The sequence below is a fragment of the Oryzias latipes genome, chromosome 5 (genome assembly GCF_002234675.1).
Source record: "Oryzias latipes chromosome 5, ASM223467v1".
NCBI lineage: Eukaryota > Metazoa > Chordata > Actinopteri > Beloniformes > Adrianichthyidae > Oryzias > Oryzias latipes.
Window position 1 is genome coordinate 9,085,255 of NC_019863.2, and position 21,656 is coordinate 9,106,910.

At 41.8% G+C, this 21,656-nt stretch overlaps 1 protein-coding gene across 1 annotated transcript in view; it reads right to left on the reverse strand.

Moving 5' to 3' along the window:
- Window positions 1-21,656, reverse strand: part of megf6 (multiple EGF like domains 6) — a 67,630-nt gene that overhangs the window by 27,964 nt on the left and 18,010 nt on the right. The gene's annotated exons all lie outside the window — the stretch shown is intronic.

Sequence of the window (21,656 nt, forward strand, 5' to 3'; positions counted from 1 at the left end):
AGTTCCTTCTCAGCTTTCAACATCTGGAAAAGTTCAAACTTACAACTGTCCTCTCTTTTTATGGCTGTACAAAGTACAACATTTACTTCAATATTTTTAAATACACAATCATTAAAGCAAAATACAGCATCTATTTTTGTGACTCAATTACAGATGCAATTTGGACGTTGACTGATTCTGAGCTCAGCACTAAACAGAAGGTGTTTGGTTTAATAAGTCTGAGTCTTGAGGCGAGAAAGGGTGTATGAGGACATTTCATTTAACTTGCACAACAGAGATTGCTGCTGTAAAAAAACAAAAAATGAAAACAGGAAACTCGCGAAGCTGTAAAGTGATCATTGGACCCATGAGGCTGCATGCACGGTGGTGGTTGGACTATTCATGTTTTGGGGTTGCAAAAGAGATGGAGAACATTTGGTGATGCTGCTCTGCCGTGGGTCTGCCTGGGGTCAGCATCGCTCTAGATCTCTTTCTGCTCAATAAGCAGGCAGGAATGCTAAACTCCTGGGGGTTAGAGGTCAAAGTTGCAAAGCGAGAAAGAAACGTGTGCACACACTGAGTCTCTGGTTGTGTCCGAATTCCTTCACTACTCATAGGTAGATCAGGTTGTCCAAAAACCGATAAGTTGGCGGATCGATCCCCGCTCTCCCCAGCCAGCTGTTGCCCCCCGAGCGCGGCTAGTCTGCAGGTCACCGCTCCTGCCAGGGGATGGGTCAGAATGTGGAGAAGAGTTTCCCCATTGTGGGATAAAGCATCAATTATTAATTATTATTATTATTATTATTATTACTCACTATATAGGGCACTATATAGTGCTTTCGCCATGTTGTAGAACTGTCCAAATCTACAATTCCAAAATCAAGTGCCCTAGAAATTTCCTAGAAGTCTCTGCGAAAAACCAGTGTGTATTGATTTTTACTAGAATGGTGAATATAGACCACCGTTTCAACAATTATTGCGAAAAAATAATATATTTTTAATTACTCATCAACGAACACAGTGGATTCATGAATAGTCTTTGTAAAGTGTTTGTATTTTAGGTTCTTACTTTGGGAAATCGATTACCAGTATGTTATATTTGCTGTTTTAAAAAGAAAAAAAAAAGCAGTGAGCACGGTGTCCGAATTGCTTTTAATATCCTGGGCACTAGATGGTCCCACACTATTTTTTGAAAAGTTAGGGACTAGGAAGGGCATTCAGACATAGCCTCTGTGTAATTTTTCCTTCTTTCATCTGTTTATCACTTGTTTTATTTTGAAAAGCGGTGGAAATAGGAAATGCGTCAAAATCTCTGACAGAAAAAGAAAACTACTTGGACAAGTTAAAACTTTGCAAAACATTGATAACCCCTAAAGCAACTTGCTCCATAACACATCCTTCCGTCTTCTCAGTGTGAGGACAAACACCAAAATATTTGAAACAAGACATGTAATCTCCTTTAAAGAAAAGAGGTGTCACATCCAGTAAAGGCTAAATCACAGAGACATTTTTTCTCTCTCCTTGGCCTGAGAATTTGGTCAATTTGGAGGCTTGTTGGAGTTCACGTTCTCCAGAAAAAGGTCAAACGCCTGGGGTCCTGAGCTCTGTCTGCAGTCCAATTTATGTCTGTGCTCAAAGTCAAAGGTCAATATTCATGGGGCAAAATGTGCTCCAGGAATTACATAACGCTGTGCAACAACTGTTCAGAAACATGAAGGGGGGAATAAGAGAGGCTGACCTTTTCTGTAATGAAGGAGAATTTACACAATCCTAAAGTTAGAGGAATACCAAGCTAAAGAAATACATTTATAGAACCTCAAATGTCTGTTTTAGCTGGATTTGTGAAAAGAGCTATTACTATTTACAAAATGTGAAACTTTAAAACCTATTTTTGCGGCCTTAATTTACATTTTAAAACGGCAAAATATAAAAACAGCATATAGGGTCTTTATCATGTCAAACCTTTTGACTTAGCAGGAGAAAAGATGTGAAATGCTACTTTTAGCAGTAGAAGACTATTTGTTTGAAGGTATGGTCTCAACTCAGCGCCTAATGTATTGGGCATCGAAACCGTAAAACCGCGAATCAAAACCCCAATTCCGCGAATCGAAATGCATAAATTGAGAACCAAAGCCCACAATTTGCAACCAAAAGATATAACCCAAAGCACAATCATGTTTCTCAGCTGCCAATTTGTTTTCTCACCATTCTATAATCGTCGTTTTGAGTTGAGCTTTTATTCTGAAATTGACTTTTTGAGTTGCGCATTAATTTTTTTTCATGCTTTTATTTTCTTGCGGTTTTGATTCTATATCTGTTGACACGTAAAATCAGCAAAACGTCAGTCAAGGGGAGGGGAGGCGGGACATCCCCTAAATCCAGTAGCTCATTGGCTACCGAATAACTCTGAGTCTTACGTCAACATACCAGTTTCAAAAGGTCTTTCATATGTTTTTCAAATCTTTTACTATATTAACCAATCAAACAAGTACTTTATGTAACCGAAGGACGCCAGCATAGTCAGATGAGCTCCACCAGTACCTGCTAGTGAAAAAAGATGTTAGAAAGTAAGATGTTGCATGGAAAACTAACGCCATTCATTGTTAACAATGTTCTCCTGTGCTAGCCATGCTTTAGCTGGATCAATGCTAGTGGTGTTTCCGGCTCATTTCAGGACTTTTACGGATTAAACAAAGTCGATTTTTTACGACAGTGTCAGGATCGGTCACACCAAACCTGGGAATAATTGCCTGTGAACATTTTTGGTTGGCTACCCAAGTAAAGATTTAAGAAACAAAGCAATAAACATCTCCATTTCCTTTCTTGAAGTCAAGTTCCAGTAGGACCTTACATTCCTGTGTTGTACTTTCTGGCTGGTTCTGCTAAGGATGAAGCTAAACGTCTAAGCAGACCACAAGGGGCTTACTGGGACAAAGAAAACTGCCAAAGTGATATTATTTTGGTAGGTCACAAGCTCAAAAGTTACAGAATTCATCAAGGATCATTAGGTGGAATGGTGCCTACAACAATAACCTGTAGAACCTGCTGCTACACTCATGTGCCTCTCCTTTCCTTTGGGCCTTGTTTGCATTCCCTCCAGATCTCACAGCTGCTTTCATTTACCAGGTGCCATGACTGTGGTTGCAATGACACATAACCGAGTTTGCAAGTTTAATTTAGAAAAGAGCCAAGAGAGGATTGCTGACCTGCAACATGTGGCAGCTACTGAAACTCAATACACCGCATCTATGAACTGGAATTTACTTCAAGAAGTTTTTCTGAAATCTCACCTTTGGCCTTCTGCTGGAGCTCTTTCTCCATAAAGCATTTTGTCTGACACACAGCAGCACAAACCTGCCTCCGCTAGATTTAAGGGAAAGTAATGTTTGCTTTTAGTGGGTTTTACGAGTTTGGCCGAGCATATTTTTCAGTTGGTAAAGTTTTAGGGGATATTGGACTGCTTTTGATACAGACCAGATTTTGAATTTTTTTTTTTTTCCAATTACTTCCTGTTCATTCATGTGAATGTCATCTGGGATGATATGTTTACTCCTTTGCACCAAAAATCAGTGAGCAAGCAAGTAAAAAGTAAATAAGTAAATCCTCATGTGTTTCGCCTGTTTTTGCATCAGCTCGCATTCGGAATGATTTATGTTGATCAGAGAACACACATGACTCAAACTAGAGACTTGGACTGTCAACTGAGTCAGGAATCACTTCAATATGATCCACAGGAGATTATTACATAAAAAAATTCAGATGATGTGGGGAAAAAAAGCTGATGTTCTGCCTTTAACAAAAAAAAAATACATCATATCGCTTGTTTTTCACCCCTGATTAAATGGTAACACGCTCATGCTGCACCCCAGCCGTGACCCAAGGACAGCTCAGAAAGGTTTGAACTTTACCTAATGGCCCTAAAAGGAAAGGAGTCCATTCGTATAAATGCATCCATGCACTTATTTTCTGGAATGTCACAGTTCAAGTTCAACATTGCCCCCTGCTGTTAACCCATCGCAATCCAGATGTGCAGCTGATTGTTTATGGGGCTGACATTGTAGAGTTCTACGCGCTCTTTAATATGCGACTAAAATGCAAACAACACACTAAATCGAGTCACTATGAAAGGAAGCCACACTTACCACAATTCACCACATTGACTCAAAGCGATGAATGTCTCATCCCATAATTTCTACCCCAACATCTACTTGATGTATTTAATGCCAGTTTTGAGCAAGAGCTTCTTCCCGAGACCCTGTAATTGCGGCAAACATCAGAACGGAACTGTTAAATAGGAATAGAAGTGGAAGTGGGTTTCCCGGAACCAGAGAAGTTAAAAATGTCTTATTAAAGATGAAGCAGAACACAAATGTCTGTAAGGGCTCACAGATCATATTAAAATAAACGTTTTTAAACCATTTTGTGCCAAGGTTCACTTTTTTCCAGAGAAAAATCACAAGGCACTCCAGCAACCGAAAACATAAAAAAGAGAAACTCTGTTGTCTGGATTATTAATGTACTAGTCCCTCCAGGGGACTCGCATGCATGCTTTGTAATAACTGTAATAGTTGTGATAGTTTTTTTTGTGGTCAAAGTAAAAACTGTAACTTTAACAAAGACATATTTTACTTATTCACTATTCCAATTTAGTTTTATATAAATGAGTCTGCTGGACTCCTAACAGACACTCTTAATGCTGTTTTTTTTAAACCTAACTTTTGGGTGCTTTAAGAGTGAAATTGCATGTCAATACAAATCATTGACTGTATATGAGAACTGGACTAAGTGGCCCCTCCCTCCTCACATTCCAAACAGGAAATACCCACTGGTTCCAAGAATCCAAAATCCCATAGACACCCATAGAGAAATAAACAGTCATTCTATTTGTCAGAACAATTGTTCTTACTGTATTTTTGTTTTAGCAAGTCCTATTTTTTTCTTTTTTGCAAGTTATTCAAGTGATATACTGACCAATCAGATGCCTCAATAAAAGTATGAGGTCTCATGTCGAACATTCAAAGCATTTGATTGACAGATTACCTCAAGCCCGCTTTCAAGTGTTAGGGGTGTGGCCTTCCAACAAGCTCAGTCCTGATTTATTTATTTATTTATTTTTTTAACTTGTCCTGTCCAACAGCTTGGCAAACAGATGAGATCTGAAGGCCTCTTGTGTTGGACCTATTTTACTTTAACAACAGGGGTTCTGAATTTTCTGACAAACCAGAGGTATGTCTGAATAAACCCCTTTTGTAATCGAGGCCAAACTTTATTCATTTTAATCGTATTTGTAGATCATTTGTGTTCGACCGGACAGAAAAGGAAAAGAGGGAAGAAGAGAGAGGGATGTTAAGGGGGGGGGTAGAAGGGAGATTATAGGGGGGGGGGGGGGGGTAAAACAATGAAGCAGCATAAAGCAACAAGTTGCTGGATGTTTATCAATACGGTCTGGTTCAGATGTAATACAAATCTAGAAGGGGCGGGGCCTGTCCACACACACTCAAATGTTATAAACACACCTGTTAGCTGCAAAAATGTCCACATGTCAACATGTACACAATACCGATAGTGTTCACACACGCATTCTTATGCTTTCAGACTAACTAGTGTGAAATATTTCATTCAATCAGGAAAAGTGTTTGTGCAAAGGTGAGCTAACACCTGTGCTCAGGTGAGTGTTTATGTTCTTCTAAAATGGATGGTGGAAAGTGAAAAGAAGGAGGGAGAGTTCCCATCCATCCCCACACCAAGACCCCCGCCGCAGCAGGTGCGGCAGCCAGAACCCCCCATCGCAACTCGGCAGTAGGCAGAGAACAACAGCCCCTCGGGTGACCACATCCGCCACCCAGGCCAGGGCCAGCAGGACCACCCCGAGGCCCCCAGAGCCAGAGAACAGGGAGGCACGGAGGGACAGAGAGCGCAGCCCCGGCCCAACCAGGAGAGCAGCCCCCCCACCGCACCAGGAGGGCCCAGCGCCGGGCCCCACCCGAGAAGAGTGCCCGCAGCCCGAGACGAGCACCCCATCACCAGGAGTTCTGGGCATCCCCCCGCCCCACCCCAGGTACGGGCCAGGACCCCCCAAGGGAGACCCGCTTCGTGCTCCAGGCAGCCACGCACCCGGCCCACGGTAGGTCCAGGAAGAAGTAAGGCAGGTGCCAGCCGCCCCCGCCCAGGAGGAGGGCACACAGGAGAAGAGGGGGTCCACAAGAGATGTTGTAAACATGGCCCGACCAGGCTCACCCACAGTTGGAAATTTGGCGAGGCCCAGCACTCAGGGGCAAGGACCAGAACCCACACCACACCCGACACCCCCGGCCCAGGTGTGATGCGATCCCCGGCTCTTGGCCTTGCCAGAGAGCTTAGGGATCCCTCTCCCTGCATGGAGAGAGCACTGCCGGGCCCAGAAAACCAGCACCCAGGGGACGTGGCCTCCGTTGCCAAGGGCCCAGTTCCCCCTACCAGGGATGGGATGGGTAGGGGACAGATGGTCCAAGGTCCCACTTTCCTTGCGTCTGTGTTTGTGAGGGTGTGTGTGTGCATGTACGTGTGTATATGTTGGGAAGCTCAGTCCTGATTTATGAGAGTGTTTGCCTTAGAAATGTTGACTCAGACCGACTCGGACCAATCACTGCTTACTGACAATTTCTGGTATCAACATGGTGAAGTATGTATCAAGTAAATCTGCATTCATACCGAACACAATTCTCGCCTCGGGGCGTCCGGTTTCCAAGTTAAGTCACTAAACAAACGCGATCAGATCAAAGGTCCTTCAGCAAGATTTGAGTGTCAGATATGGCGCATCAGTCTGGCAGCAGTGCGATTTGAACCCTGCATTGCGTCCAGAGTTAAAAAACGTTATGCTGCAGCATAAAACAAAAGCAGCATTCATGTTCTGTTTTTTTCTTAGTCTGGAGCACGTGATTGGCTAAGGACGTCCAGCTCCGGGTTTAAATATTGCCACGTCATCCCCCAACCCCTCACCCCCCAGCTGGCAGCAGCAGAGCTTTACTTTGCTTGCCATTATTGCTATTGTTAGAGGCTTTGGTCCTTGCATTTGGTTGTTTTTGCGTAGTTTTGATAGTTTCTGTAAGTATATTCCCAGCTCATTTTCAGCTTGGGTTTGTTTGTGAGACGTTTTTAGTCATTGGGGTATTTCATTTGTTCTTTTACCTTTATGTTACATTCTTTTACAAGCCCCTAGACAGGGGTGTAAAATTTGGTGTGGACGACGTGTTGCCAATCAGGGACTCAGTTTTGGGCATGTGACATGTTCAGTGACTCGATTAGCAGCTGTAGTCCAAGTGAAGACGTGGGTGGCAGAGCTTTGTACCAGTTGAAGTTTGCGGAGAGTTTTTTGTGGGAGTCTAAACAGAAGTGAATTACAATAATCTATGCGAGATGTGACGAGGCTGTGAACCACTACGGGAGCGGAATGAGGGCTGAGGGAAGGGCAAAGATGTCGGATGTTCCAGAGGTGGAAGTAGGTAGTCTGAGGGATATCGGTAATGTGAAAAGTGAAGGAAGGAGTCCTGTTAAGGATGACACCCAGACTCCTAACATGAGGGGAGGGAAAAAAGAGGGAGTTGTCAAAAGGGATGATAACATTTTTCATTTTACTAAGAGCAGACTTCTACAAGTAGAAGTTCTGTTTTATTGCTGATTAGTTTGAGGAAATTAGAACTGAACCAGGATTTTAGTGAAAGAAAGCAACTGGTAGAGGAGGCAGGTGGGAGGGTGGAGTCTGGTTTGGTAGAAATGTATAGATGGGTGTCATCTGCATAGCAGTGAAATTGTATTTGACGTTGATGGAAGATACGACCAAGGGGAAGAAGGTGAATGATAAACAACAGGGATACCCAGGACAGAGCTCTGGGGCACGCGTGTTATGATGGCCAGTTGAGAGGAGTGTTTGTGACACCATTGGTGGAGAGTCTGTTGTATTTTTTCCTTCCCTTGCAGGTGTTTTGCCTAAAAAATGTGCAGCTCGATCATCTGCTCCTCCATTCATATGATGTTGAACCGCTCTTTTTTTTTAAAGGCATGCTTTGACAAGAAAACAGAGACGAGCGGCTGAGTGTCCTGGTGACAGACACCATCTGTCTCTGGGCTGTAAATATTAATTAAACACAATTCTGCGTGCACCTCATTGACCTCAAAACCTTCACTTAGGTTATCTTTGAATGTTATGCCACTCAGGAATGCTAAGTAATAAGAAAGGCTCAAAAATCCCAAGTTTGTTTTTAAACCTTCTGTCGGCTGGGTCCTAAACTCTTCTAATCCTTTTTATATAGATCTATGTCAGTGAAGCACGAGGAGAGCCTTTTGGTCGTGTGTACACATATTTACACATCTATTGTGGTTGTATAACCTGAAACTGACAGCTGCCTAACGTCTCATTAGACTCCTCTTTTTTCTTCCAGCGTGACTTTAGCTGAATGTCACAGAAAGCACAGCAATAAGAGTCAAAGTGCTGCTTACAGCCAATCACCCCAAACGCAGAACCTGAATGATGTCAAGAAAACACCAGCTTTATGTCTCAACCCTGTTTTGTCAAAACATTTAAGGAAAGCTGGAAGGGCAATAACTAATGCAGGAAGTGTGTCCTTAAAGAAAGTAACATTATATCTGCTGTTCAGTTTTACACAGTAAAAGGCAAAAGCAGGAGATTAAAGAACATACATTGGCTAATTAAATCTGTTCATGTCTAGAATAAAACCCTTTGGATGGGAGAAAAAGAAATCCCTCACAAACCTTGGGTGCTTGACCTCCTGACCTGAACATGTGCTTTATCTGTGCACCGTCTGTTGCAGCCTGTCTTTCTCTGCTTTGGTCAGGGGGTTTGGAGCGTGTGAGACATCACATGGAGACATGCAAGAATCCAAAAATGACTTGTTGTGATTCCAGCCTGTCTCTCTGCGGCATTCATTAGATACACAGGTATGCGCGGAGTCTGAGCAGAGAATATCCCCCAGAGACATTTACCTGTGAGGCTTAACCACAGACTGTCCTGCTGCAGGTCGACAGCAGAAACACAAAACTCGGATTCTGACGGCTTTAATACAGACTGTGACACTGGATACTTCCACTGTCCTTCAGACTTGAATAGAGCCAGCAAATTACATAGTCCCCAGGGTCATTTAAAAGCTATTTACATTTTTCTAATACGATATCTCAAGCAAGGCCCTGCTGGGTAGGATTCTCCAAAAACCTGAATCAGCCCTCTTGTCTTTGGTGTATTTGTGAGCTTTATGTGAAAAAAACAAAAGCAGGATGATAACATGGTCAATGACAAGAAAGAATGGTATATGAACATCTGTTTTTACACTTTTGTACTCTTTGCTCTGCAAAGAATTAGTGATTTCCTTTTGGGTAAAAACATAGAAAATAGATTAAATTGTGCATGTCCAAAGTCCGCTCTGTAGGCCAAATTCATTGCATGATTGTGTGTACGATTTCTTGATTGTGATTGTCTAAATTCCGTCATAAGGCATTGTAAAACTTTTGCAACATAATCGCTGGACCCTACGGTCCCACTTTCTAGCTTCTTTCTAAAATGTCAACTGTAAATAGTAATAAGGAAAGTTGACAGACAGAGCTGAGAGGAGACTGGAGAATTTTTGTGAAATACTAAACAATAGTTTCTTTGAATAGGATAGCCTTTTCTTTCTTGCTAAAATGATTTAAATTTGGAAGTTTACAGTGAATATTAAATATGTAATATTTTACATGAACCAAAATTTCATGTTGACTAAAGCTTTTTATCCCTTTTTATCCAGACAGAAATTTGCATAGAAAAATTAATCTGCATTTAATGTTGAGATAAAAGTTAAAAGAGTGCAGGCTGGCCTTCTCACACTTTCACCTGGCCTTCTTTGTAAAAAGTTTGGACACCTCAGCTGTTAACTCAAAGCACAGATTTGAAATGCATGGTTGACTTAGTTGAATAAAGCAGTAAGTGATTAAAAAAACAACAACAGAAAAATCAAAATTAGAGCAGGAAGTTAGGATCAGGAAATCAGAGGAACACCAGAGGAAAAAAGAATGAGTCCACACTGATTACTCCTACAGCTTTATTTTGCAAACTCCTGTCACTTCTGATTTATTTAGACCTGATGTTCTCTCTGCCAAGGTGACCAAAAGTGACCTTTTATCAGGAATGCTGTAAAGAGCCTAATGAGACGGGGTGAGAGCCAAAAACTAAGCACAATTATAACAGATTAGGGCATTGTGCAGGACCTGATGGCAGGTAGATGGGTGGTGATGTCCCCAACCACTGACTCCAATGGACCCCGTTTAATTAGAAACTCCTTCTTTGACTTCCCAGGAGCAGTTAAAAACCTAAATCTCTCCCACTGAATGAAAAGATCCTACTTTTGTTTGGCAGAGAAAAGTACAATAGAGAAGTGCAAAGAAATGGTTTGATACATGTATTCTCTCGAATTTTAATTGCGTTTCTACTTTTCAGTATCATAAATCTAATGTTTACTTCCAAACGTTGCAGTTTTCTTCTCAACAGAAGTGCAGCAACTGAATGCAAAAGGATGACTTTTCCTAAAAAACTGAAGTTACGGTTATAAAAGGGAAATGAGAAGGGTGTAAAGAAATAAAAGAGACTGAGACAAAAGAGTTCAGGACAAAGAGGGGAAGAATGCGTGAGAAAACCTCAGCTTGCTGCTTCTCCTGCTCTTTGCAGCACCTTCCCTCATCAACAGGGTCTCCCCCCCTTTAGCTGGTTTGGAGGTCTTGCTATGCTGGCTGCTAACTTTACTAAAAGAACAGGATCCAAACGTCAAGAGAAACAAAGCAGAAAACAAGCCGATGACTCTGAATGGAGCCAAAATCATTCTAGGATTGATGGGAGAGATTACAAATCACAAAAAGTTAAAAACCAGAATATGACACACATCAAACACACATCTCCAACTTTTTTGTTCCCTCAGAACCAAAACCGTATTTCTGCAAGGTATAAAACAGAACTGCTCACAAACTCAGATGATTCCATCCAAAAGCACAAAGCCTGAAAATAATTCAGCCTCCATGATTGGTTTTTACAAGGCTATTTGTCATCCATTATCATTTTTGGGTATAGGTATGAAAAACAAACATGTCAGCCATAACGTTCTGATATGTGGCGCCTTTTGACCTCTCGGTGAAGGATGTACACACAAGCTGTGGATGACAAAGCACAGCAGCTGGGCTTCTCACCTCCACAGGATCTCATCCTTTAAAGGCCTTCCATGTTTTCACAGACGAAAATGTCAGATAATGGCGTGAGTGATGTGAATGTGTTACAGTACTTTACCTCAAGCAATCCTTCCCACCTCTAATGTGCAGTCAATGGAAAAAACAGAGCAGGGGTGCATGGGAGGGGGTAACATTCCAGGAATAGGAAAATAAAGAAACTGACAGATTTGCACATTAAAATATACCTTGAAATAAAATGTGGCCGTTGAGGCATTTCATTCTCTCATGGTTTCTTAACTTCACTTTCCTCCTGCACTATAATGAATGTGTTTCTCCATCGCACAACACCTCAAACACCCCCGCTGTTCACAAGTCAAACATCTAATTGGGTTTGGAAATGTGACAGCTAAGGTGTGACAGAAATGAAGCTTTTTTCTCTGAAAAACTAAAATGTACCTGATTTTTATTAGGGGTCAACAGAGGTTAGCTTCTTGCACAAAGACATGAAGGATGGCATTCACTGTGCATTCTCTGTATTACAGCTAAACTCACAACTCTCTAATTTTTAAACATACAGCTAACAAAAGGTTGCTTTGTTAAGTGTGAGAATCTCTGACTTTAAAGTAAATAGTTTCCCTTTTACGACGTGTCCCACATGAACCTCCATCTCCCAAACCCTCCACTCGCTCTGTCCCTCATCCTGTCAGTCTCAAAGCAGGTCAGGGAGTTAATGCAACAAACAGTCAGCCTGCATTTTCAAACACGGCGCATTCCTGCCGTTCATTACCGCTGACCCCGGCTACGGAGGTCAGACTTAACCTTTTGTATCTGCCTTTGTGCCAAAATGTTCAATTTAGGGCAAAGCTTAAAAATGGCAAAAAATCTGCTTCAAAAAGGAAAAACATTTGTAAATAAATCACACAATTCCAACTAAAATGATCCATTTTAATGACATAAAGTTCACCATCAAGGCAGGACGTGTTTGACATGTGGAAAAGAAAATCTACCAACATTTATGGTAACAACTGACTTCAGGTGATTAATCATGATGTCTTCATCTGTGTTATATAATGATAAAATCTCATCATTAGGTACTTTGTGTGAGAACATTAGTTGTTTTAACAGCTATATAAAAAACCTGTTTTTAAAACTTTTGCTGACAGACCAGGAAAAAATGTTTTAAATACCTGATGCACAATTGTAAACATCAGATTTTAAAGAATGAGTTAAGTCACGGCTGTCTGACATTTAACCAAGAGCCCAAGAACAAGACTTTTCTTCTGAGCTTTTTATTTTATTTTGACTTTTTTGTTTGTTTGTTTGTTTGAAGTAGCAGCAACTGACAACAGCCAAAAGATACAACTAAAAAATAAAAATAAAAATAATTTTAAAAATGTGCCCCTTAGGGATCTCCAGGGTTAAGTGCTGGCGTTTATGTTCCAGTGGTATCTTTATACACTATTTAATCAAAATATGTATTTTTGCCATTTTTTTTTCCAACTTGTCCTGTCCAACGGCTGAGCAGACAGATGAGAGCTGAAAGCCTCTTGTGTTAGACATATTTCACTGTTACAATAGGGGTTATGCATCTTTTCACACAGGAGGTGTATATTTAAATAAGCCCCTTTTATAATTTAGGCTAAACTTTATTCATCCTACTTATGTCTGTAACAGTCATCTTGGACCGGACAGAAATGAAAGGAAGGGAAGAAGATAGAGGAATGTTGGGGGGGCGTGGGGGCTAGGGGGTAGGGGGTAGGAGGGTAATTATAGAAGGGGGGGGGGACCATGAAGCAGCATAAAACAACAAGTTTCTTGGGCAACAAGTAATACAAATCTAGAAGGCCTGTCCACACACACACTTATAAACATGGCTCCAAAAATGTTCTCATACAAATATGTCAACATGTACACAATACAACTAATGTTCACACAGGAATACTTATGCATTCAGACCAACACATGTGAAACATTTCATTCAGTCACACAAACTATTCGTGCAAAGGTGAGCTAACACCTGTGCTCGAGTGAGTGTTTATGTTCTTCTAAGGTGAATGATGGAATGAAAAAGGAAGGAGGAAGAGTGCCCAGTCATCCCCACACCAAGACCCCCACCGCCACCCAGGCCAGGGCCAGCAGGACCGCCACGGGGGCCCCCAAAGCCAGAGAGCAGGGAGGCATGGGGGGACAGAGAGTGCAAGCTCCAGCCCAACCAGAAGAGCAGCTTCCCTGCCGCATTGGAAAGGCCCAACCAACCGTAGCGATAGTTAAAAAGAAAGATAAAATCAGAAAAAGAAAGGAAGTTGGTGGATGTATTGTATTCTAAACCTGTTTACATTTTATTTTATTTTATTACTGCTGCTGCAGTAAGTTACTAGTTAGCCTGCTTTAGCTTAACTGTTTTTGTTTCAATATCCTCTTATTATTAGCCAATTTTGACAGAAATGCACCCTTATTTTGTGAACAGAGTGGTACATCTGCTACTCCTTTTTGGACTGGTTTCCACCACCAATTGTTTACAATTAGTGGATTCTGGTGGACACTAATACTATAATATGATCTCTTTCAGAATAGAGCTATGGCTATCAAGATCAAGATAATTTGTTCTCTGCATTTGGCCCATCCCCTGGGGAAGCAGTGAACTGCACAGCTACACTCGGGTGGATTAACCCCCAATCCAACTCCTCACTGCTGAGCGTCAAGCAGGGAGGGATTGGTCCCATTTTTAGAGTCTTTGGTATGACTCAACCTGGATTAGAACTCACGGCCTTCCAGTCCCAGGGCGGACAATCTACCACAAGGCCTCTAAGATGGTCAGTAAACTGTTTGACATAAAGACAGCAGGCAGTAAGCCAGTTGCGCTTTTTGAGTGAATAAATTAACTATAGAACACTGGTTTATGAATGGACTCAGGTTTTTTGGAGGATTTTTACTGACGGTGTTGCACAAAATTAGGAAAATACTAAATATTTTTAGAGTAATCCCAGTGATGAGTACTATGATTTAGTCTTTAACATTTTACAAGGCCTAAAAATGATATTCACAATGATACGTTTTAAAAAAAAATCGAATCCCTCTGATACGTTCACAAAGACACACCAAGCAAAAAGTGAACTCATTGCTGAAAATGATGCCAGGAGTCCAGCTCCAAAAAAACTGACAAAAGAGCAAAGAAAACGGAAAGATTTGATTTATTTCTTATTAATATTTACAGACTTAGTTTGTTTTGTGCTGCATCATGTTCACATTTGTATTATTTTGACAGAATATATTTTTATGGAGAGCAAAATATTATTTAAGGTTTAACTTGATTGAATCTGGATTAATATTCCCGTCTGCTTTTATTCGTATTTAGGTTCAAAAAGTTAAGTTTTAAAGGTTTAAAAGTTGTAAAAGTTTAGCTTTAGTGTGTTCAGTAAATGTTCATCTTGTTCAGTTCGTAACCCAAAGCGTGTTTTGGATTCAGGCCCCCTGTGCAACTGAGTTTGACACCCCTGTAATACGGGTATATAAAATTCATGAGTTTTTTGTGTAAAATGGGCTAATAGAAGTAATGAACATAAAAGGATGTCAAATTGTGTGTGCAAGGGGGTGTTACTCGCCTGGGGAATAAGTAAGTATAGAACTGCCACTGATGCCTGTGCCCCTGAGACGTATTTTGGACAGTTTGTTGACTTTCGTATTCAAAACAAAGAAAAGTCGTAGTCAGAACAGACATGTCAAACGTGAAACTAAATGAGCAAGTATTCATTGGTGCACAACATTGTCTATGAATATGTTTCTTATTGACAGTTATCGTACCCCATAGTGTGTGTCTTCAAACACTTATTTGTGTCCACAAAATGCCAATTTGTGGATAGTTAAGAAAGTTCAATTAAAGTCATTTAAAGAAAACTGACCACATTTTAAAAATTGCAGGATGGTAGATGTCCTCTAACATCATTAAGTATTTAAGCCACATTTAGATTTGAACAGAAATATTAGGATTTTAATTTAATTCACTGTCCAATTCAAATGTATTACCTTGTAGCCAAATTTTTAGATTGTAGTAAAACAGAAATCAGGAGCTGCAGCTCAAAAATCTCTGATCAGTTTTCCTAAAATATTTTTTAACGTCAAATCATTTAGAAAATGGTTTAAATTTCTTGCAGCTGTAGTATTCACTAAGTATATTTCGTACACTGATCACTTTATTTATTAATGATAAAAGACAACAAAAATATTTCTTTTTGTGAAAAACATTATCTTTTAGAATCAAATTGAACTGATTCAAAAGTGTAGATGAAAACAGGAGGAACACTATAGTCGCTCAGTTCTAACAAAATACCAGCTAAAGCTCGTCTTTAGCGATGTAGCTTTCCACAGGATCCGGTATCAGACCGTGGAACAAGTGAACAAAACCATGAAGCTCAGAGAAGCCAGTCTATCTGCTTTTGGCGGCTGTTTGCACTACATCTCCCATGATGCATTGGGTTAAAGTGACAGCGTCTCAGCGCACAATGAATCTTTGTTGTTAAATGTCTTGAAACCACATCGAACTCACATCAAACAGTTTTTAAATCTTCTAACTTAACTTTTATTACATCTTTTAGAAAAAACAGCTGCAACTTCCAGCTTTTTCTGCCACAATTATCACAAAAATGCATTTGAGATTGCGGAGGGGCTGTAGATCAATACAGACTGAGTTTCTCCCTTTTTCTTTTTTTTTTTGGGATGCTGGTGTGCCGCGAGATTTTTGTAAAGTTTAAAGTGTGCTGTGGCTCAAAAAAGGTTGAAAAACAATGATCTAAGATAGCACAAGGGTTCAAAAGGATATCAACAAAGTAGCCTGCATGGTGGTATAGTGGTTAGCACTCCTGCCTCACCGTGAGAAGGCCCTGGTTCAAACCCAGCTCGGTTTTCTTTCTGTGTAGAGTTTACATGTTCTCCTCCTTATCCATGTGTAGATTTATCTGGGAACTCCGGCATCCTCCCACAGTCCAAAAACATGCTTCATGGTGTAACTGATGTCTCTCTAAATTGTCCCCGTTGTGTGCATCGTTCAACAGTAACTGAAATAAACCTGCTTAAAAGAACTTAGAGGTTTGGAAGACGGATGGATGATATTAGCAGGTTTAGTTACTTACAGACTAAAGGAGTTTGTGACTGAGAGGGGATTGTTAATTAACTGTGTGGGGAACAAAAACTATTAGGGCAAAAGAAAATGTAATTTCAGTCAGACAACTCTTGCAGTAAGAAATATTTATTTGACATTTTTCCACATTCTTTAAGTTGGCATTCACATATTTTCGTTTGGCATAAGGCTCCATTCAATTCCATAAAACTTCCATAAAATTCCATAAAATTTCCATAAAACTTTCGGGTAACAAAACCCCCAACACTAAAATCATCCAGAAGAAGAAAAGTGTGAATGTATAATCAGTGTGTAATAAAATGGGGTGTGTTTTCGGCAGCATTCCATTTTCATTTCATTTCCCAGTATGACTGCTATGTGTGACCCGGCACCATTGACCGTTTGGGCCGCCCCCGTTCGAGTACAGCGCCACGAAGGGAACATGCTATCTAGTGGATCTGCTATGTGTGACCCGGCACCATTGACCGTTTGGGCCGCCCCCGTTCGAGTACAGCGCCACGAAGGGAACATGCTATCTAGTGGATCTGCTATGTGTGACCCGGCACCATTGACCGTTTGGGCCGCCCCCGTTCGAGTACAGCGCCACGAAGGGAACATGCTAACTAGTGGATCTACTATGTGTGACCCGGCACCATTGACCGTTGGGCCGCCCCCGTTCGAGTACAGCGCCACGAAGGGAACATGCTATCTAGTGGATCTGCTATGTGTGACCCGGCACCATTGACCGTTTGGGCCGCCCCCGTTCGAGTACAGCGCCACGAAGGGAACATGCTATCTAGTGGATCTGCTATGTGTGACCCGGCACCATTGACCGTAGGGTCGCTCCCGTTCGTGGAAACCACTAGAGGAACATACTATCTGAAAGAGAGAGGGAAAGAAATAAAAGGGGAGCCAACATAAAATTACTTATACCTGATCTTAGAACGTAAGCTCACTTCCGCAAAACGCTGTGCAGAACTATAATTTAAACCGCCAAACAACCCGTATGATACACTAACTTAACATCCAATCCAAAGCTTCCGATGGCGTATGACATGCTTAACAGCCATTATTCAAACTTCTATTAAACTAAGAACAAGTTTGATGGCCATAAACTCTTCCATTTTGGCAACTATATATACACGCGCTTAAGTAACATCCATTATTTCGAAGCTCCCAACAACAGTACCACGAACGAGCTTAATAGCCATAATTTTCTCCATTTGGCATACCAATTATAAGCGCTCAAGGAACATCCATATAAATGAGGTTCCATCCCAATATTAAGAACGAGTTCAACGCCCATATTTACTATGCTTCATTGGCATACTACAAACAAATGAGCTTAAGAACCAGATTCGAGCTCCGCGCATACTATGATACAACTTAGAGCAACCCAAATTTTGAGGCTTCCACCTGGCTATAATTTTCTTTTAACATCTATAATCGAAGAATTTACATTCATTCTGCGGTTGACATTGATTAATTAATTCAGTCAGAAGTGTCATTGGAATGCAGAGGAGGTCCAACGCCCCGTCACTTTCAGTGCAGCAATAGGTACGTCGAGCAGTCATCGTTGCAGCACCAGATCAAGGAATGCATGGGTGACATCATTTCCTAGAAACGGAGAAGCTGATCGGGGCGTAGGGGTTTCCAGGCTCAGGATGCGATGCATAGATAAAACAAAGCAGTATTAGTCTTGACAAGAATATATAAATAACTCAGAAACTGATCAGTTTCAAAATGATTGAGATAAATTAAATAACAGTGCTTTAAAAAAAAACAAATCTGAGAAAGTGAAATTTAGTAGATAGTTAAGGTAAAGACCCATTGTGGATTTATCGCACCCTAGAAACCACCATAATTACAAATTCCAACAGTGAAATGATAGTGAAATATATGACCTGCACGAAATCTTAACACCAATTTTTTATATATTCCAATGATGAGAAAAGTAACCTTTGACAGTTTCAGAGGGACGCACCTTCAGGAGGCCATCGAGGAGTAGTAGATGGGAAGAGTAGCCAAGGAGATTTGTAGATGAGGAAGGTCAACATCCCACGTAGCAGAGGATTACAGCTCGGCTGGATTTGATGCCTTGTATTTGATATTAGTGGTTCTCAAATTTTTTAATTAGCCAAGGGCGACTGGATACTGCAAAAGAGAACTTGAGAGCCATGAGGGATCATAGGTTTTGATAGTATTTTTGCTAGACTGAACCTTAAGCATTTAGAGGCGGAGTATAACAAGCCTCTAAATGGGGATGCATCTAGCAGAGTGTCATCTGCTTAAACAAGGCAGATAGAAGACTGACTTGTGGACACAAGATTTAACTCTTGAACTAAGCTTGAGAGCGCAAGTGATATATTTCCTATGGTCAGGGTAGAAGTTGCTCAAGGTGTTATTTAAACATTAACCAAGTCAACCGATGACACAATACTATCATTCAATATTGAAACAGCCTTAATATAATCTCCAAGGATGAAATAACCGGACGACCCCTTAAGAACCATCAGAGCTGTAGATTCTGGCGGCCGGACAAACACAAACCACTCTTCTTAAATCCTTTTCCCCCAAACCAGAAGGCGCAGACTCAGGAGAACAAGTGGAGGGAGCCTGAAGACACAACAGGTATCACAAAACCACTCCAGGCATAGAGAGGGAAAGATCAAACGCAAAACACGAAAATCCAGAACAGGAACACGTGGCCCAGGATCGAACTACCCAGAACAAAAACACAAAATGAACGGATGACCATAGGACCAAAGCTACAGCAAATGTCAGGTGGCCCAATCATTGACGAATTATATCCAACCAGAATTTGAATAAACGACATGCTGCACAAAAGCTAGAGATGACATAACGGGGAGAGACAAACGTCAATGAACCACCCAAATCTATAGAAGAAAAATAAATCCGGACGGGTGGAGGACCGTACATTATAGATAACGTGGAAACCCAATTTTGAAAATAAAGTTTTTCCACAGAGATTCAAAAGACCAGGGATACAGAGGAAAGTTGGCCACCAAGAAATCATCAATAACATGCAAAATGAAGGGCACCCATCGCCTACAAATATCCAGTACAGGGCGATAAAGTCGATTTTATGAGGACTGCCACGACAACGGAAAGGTAAACCGGCAAACACCTCGAGCGCCAACTGAAGGCCAAGAGACGCCACTGAGAGGCATAGAGGCAGAACAGTGAGACCATCAGTGACAGTCATCCTCAGCCTTATATCGCGTTCGGAGGAAAATCGTGGAGACAGCATGGGGAGCTGAAGAAAACATATACTAATCCTGAAGGCGCATTGGGAATTAGGCCACTGATGCCCAGAAGATGAACTGCGAGGCGCTAACAGGTCCAGATCAAGTCACATCAACCTGAACACTTCCCAGGGGCCACCCTCAGTGGCGGCTTTGAAAACGATGCCCCGGAAGAATCCATCACATAGAACCCACAAACCTCCAACCAAACTAGAGAGAGAATAACAAATTAACTGTCCAGCCGAGAAAACAAGGCCGCGACGAGACCGACACACTCACTAATGCGGCCGACGCAAGTCCCTGAGGACAGGGCAGGACCCACTGGGGTACACAGAGCGGGGAAAAACAGGCGGAGCAGAACCAGATGCAGAATGTGCGGGGGCAATGAACGAGGATCGCTGAGTGAATAAAATGAGCCATAGACGCTGCATAAGAGAGACCAATCATAGGGAAAAATGTCCACAGAGCAGAGACGGGTCCAAGAGACACTGATTCACATTCTAACTAACCAGCAGCTACAACAACGAAGAAAACAAACAGAAGAACCGCCATAATAATAAAGCCAGCATCAAATTAAAGATAAGATTTACACACAGCTCCCAAAGAACAAAACAGCAACAGAAAACAAATGCTAAAAGCCACGATAAATTCAGCCAGCATGAGAAACCTGTCCAAACGAGGACTGCCAGCCTTCACAACCACAGAAAGGACCCCACAACCCCTGAAAAAACAACCGGACGACGCAGAACTACGCAGCAGAAAAGGAATCAGAAGTGCATCATGAAGGACCCGGAGTCAAAACCACAATTCCCAGGGTCCTTAGGGGCGTGACGTCACCGAAGTAAACAGGAAGTGAGACGCAGCCATAGAAAACTACACGGGAAAAGTACCGCATGACGCTCACCGTGGACAATTGGGGCGACCACGGCAGACGAGAAGACCCGGACTACTCCTGATCGGGGGGCACGGACATCCCGAACATCGCGGAAAGCACACCCATTGCGGATGCACGCGACCGCGGCGAAACGAACGCGCCGTGCGCCGTCAGCCGCCCGCGGATCGGAGGAGAAATTAAGGAGAGCAGACGCGGCGAAACGAAAACCCCACATCAGAAAGATGGGGATCATCCATCCGAAGAACGGGGGAACACAGCAAGATGCCGAAAGAGACGGAGACCCGCGGGCTCGGAGACCGGCGAAGAATGAGCGCTGAAGGTAAGAAAGAATGAACAACTGCGCACCTGGCTTAAATAGGACGCTGAGCAGGTGAGTTAATTAACTGAACCGCCCTAGGGTATTTACCTGAAAAACACTGCAGCGAGTATCTGCCCGAAATACGATAAATCGTCATTAAATGCAACTCTCTTGTTTTCTAGATGACTTTCTGTGTCTGTATTGACAAAGTAAGAAACGTTGGAAAAGGGACAGGTTGCAACAGGTTACTAGACTTGAGGGAAAGAAAAACCAGTGAACCTTCAGTAATTGTAGAGTAAAACAGCTATTTGAGGAGGCGCTAGAAGTACTTCAAAGGACTACCTGTGAAGTCATCCTCACTAACTACATCAGTACACGCAAACTCATCTCTCATCTTAACAGGACACAGATAGGACAAGGACACTGAAACGCCTGAAAAACAAAACCCCAGACAGGAGAAGTGTAGAAACAGGTCAGACCTTAAATGAAACATTTGACATATACATCTGCAAGGACAATTTTAAAAACTTCCGTTTACAATGTTTAAGGTTGATCTGGAAAAGAAAGGGTGGACAGACAAAACCAAAGTGTCACCCCGGTCGTTGCTTATCCTCTCATTTCAGAAAAAATGATTTTTCTTTTACTTGTAATTCCCTGCCCAGACCACCCTGTTTTAAGCCTGTTTGCATGTTGAGAGGTGCACCACAGAGCAGAGATTTAACAAGTCTAGGAATTCCCACAAAAGCTCTATGGTTTCTTTTCTGGCTCTTAAATTGTCCAAACAACCATCCAGCTCACAAAGCCGAAGATCAGAAGCAGATTAATCTGGAGAGCAGGAGCAAGAACCCATCATACACTGCCAAATTTGAGGTTAGAGCCTGTCAACTCATACATCTCTCTTTTGTGGAGGAAGCGACTACTACT